We start from the raw sequence: 2,363 nt of genomic DNA, 5'->3' as shown, positions 1-2,363 counted from the left end.
TTTGTTTTCTGATGTTGATTTGTCCATAGCTGAGTTCCTCTGTCCCCACATTTGAGTATGTTGAAGGTGCTGAACTCTGTATAAAATATATACAAATCATTTTAGTTTAAATACTGCATTTATACTATTACTATATTGTATTCAATGTAAAGTATACTGTAAAGTATTCAATATCATTCAGGCAACACTTTAAACAGTATTCTTTCCTACATTTTTAGAGCAAATAACTAATGAGAGAGACAAGTTGTAGGAATAAACATGAAGTGCTAAAACCACAGAGCCTCACAGCTATATTCACGTAACCATAGTACAAAGGCTGGCAGATATATCTGCAGACCACCCTGCAGTGAAAACACCCACCAGAGACACACAGCAACCCACAAACACCCACAGAAGGAAAGTACAGCTGAGGTTTTACATACAGAACTCACTGATTAAACCATCAGAGTTAAATTTGAAAGACCTGACCTATTTAGGTAGGATCTTGTATGTCTGTATATGTGTTCACTGAGAGTGAAACCATCATCAATTACCTGATAACTTTTTCTGAAACAGACGATTGGGACTCAAACTTTGATATCAACAAATTGTTACTGTCTTTTGGTTGGATGAAAGGGACATTTGCCATGATTTTGGACCTGATAGCTGGTGTAATTGCTAATGTCTTTCACCTGTCTAACTCTGCCCAGTTTCCAATTACCATTCATCTTATACACCTGCTCCTTTATATACAGCTCAGTCCCAGCTATCGGGACCAGATCATTGAGGTTTAGTTCATTCACTTGTTGCTGAGATGACCTGCAGATCATTGTTTCTGAGTTTTAATGTTGATGTTCTCATTCTCAGAAGGCAGTGGTGAGAGAGGTTTTGAGTTTTTTTCTTAGTGTTCCTTATCTTGTTCTGTCTCCACTGAGCATGCCCGGTTTTGGCACAGTGGAGGGAGCAAGTTTTGAACTACCATGCCTTGTTCTGCCTCTCAGCTACTGAGCTTTTCTGTTCCCATTTGAAGGTTCTGCCTGAACTCTCTGTTGGACTCTTGGAACATTGGATCTGTCTGTTCCTGTTCTGATCGGATCCCCGGAGTGGGCTACGGACTCCTGGATCTCAGAACTGCCCTGGTTTGTTCTGTTTCCCTGACCTGGCTCGGACTCCTTGGATTGAACAGTTAAACCAAGTAAGTGAGTCAAAAGGATAATCATCTTCCATCAGATTATTGCGGTCACTTACCTGTGTTTTTTTTTTTCTCAAACCAGAATAGCAATTGATGGGCGGTGTCACCTTGAATGTAGAATTCATCAGAGCCGGTGATGCTTCATACATTAATAAACAGCATCTAGTGTGTGTATAGTAATGGCCAAAAGTTTTGAGAATGATTCAAATGTTAATATTTACAAAGTCTACTGCTTCAGTTTTTATAACGGCAATTTGCATATACTCCAGAATGTTATAAAGAGCGATCAGCGTAACAGCAATTAATTGCAAAGTCAATATTTGCCTAGAAAATTAACTTTATCCCCCAAAACACATTTCCACGTCATTGCAGCCCTGCCTTAAAAGGAGCAGCTAACATGGTTTCAGTGATTGCTCCATTAACACAGGTGTGGGTGGTGATGAGGACAGGGCTGGAGATCAATCTGTCATGATTAAGTAAGAATGACACCACTGCATACTTTAAAAAGAGGCTGGTGCTTGGCATCATTGTTTCTCTTCTGTGAAGCATGGTTATCTCTAAAGAAACACAGTCGTCATTGCACTGCACAAAAATGGCCGAACAGGAAAGAGAATCGCAGCTAGAAAGATTGCACCTCAGTCAACAATCTATCGCATCATCAAGAACTTCAAGGAGAGAGGTTCCATTGTTGCCAAAAAGGCTCCAGGGCGCCCAAGAAAGACCAGCAAGTGCCAGGACCGTCTCTTAAAAGTGTTTCAGCTGTGGGATCAGGCTACCAGCGGTGCAGAGCTTGCTCAGGAATGGCAGCAGGCAGGTGTGAGTGCATCTGCATGCATTGTGAGGGGGAGACTCTTGGAGCAAGGCCTGGTCTCAAGGAGGGCAGCAAAGAAGCCACTTCTCTCCAGGAAAAAAACATCAGGGACTGATATTCTGCAAAAGTTACAAGTTACAGAGGACTGGGGGAAAGTAATTTTCTCTGATCAATCCCCTTTCCCATTGTTTGGGACATCTGGAAAACAGCTTGTTGGGAGAAGACGAGGTGAGCGCTACCACCAGTCTTGTCTCATGCCAACTGTAAAGCATCCTGAAACCATTCATGTGTGGGGTTGCTTCTCAGCCAAGGGAGTCGGCTCTCTCACAGTCTGACCTAAAAACACAGCCATGATTAAAGAATGGTACCAGAATGTCCTCC

General features: G+C 42.1%; 1 long non-coding RNA gene across 1 annotated transcript in view; it reads right to left on the bottom strand.

Annotated features, from left to right (window-relative positions):
• Positions 1-2,363, bottom strand: part of LOC107103047 — a 7,337-nt gene continuing 4,974 nt past the window's right edge. Inside the window, exon 3 of the long non-coding RNA XR_001482161.1 lies at positions 1-76. This is a non-coding gene — a long non-coding RNA (uncharacterized LOC107103047). The remainder of the gene's footprint in view (positions 77-2,363) is intronic.

This window comes from Cyprinodon variegatus, unplaced genomic scaffold (genome assembly GCF_000732505.1).
Source record: "Cyprinodon variegatus isolate N-32 unplaced genomic scaffold, C_variegatus-1.0 Scaffold1366, whole genome shotgun sequence".
Lineage (NCBI taxonomy): Eukaryota > Metazoa > Chordata > Actinopteri > Cyprinodontiformes > Cyprinodontidae > Cyprinodon > Cyprinodon variegatus.
The sequence above is the reverse complement of the archived record's forward strand: the minus strand, read 5'-3'. Positions and strand labels throughout refer to the sequence as shown.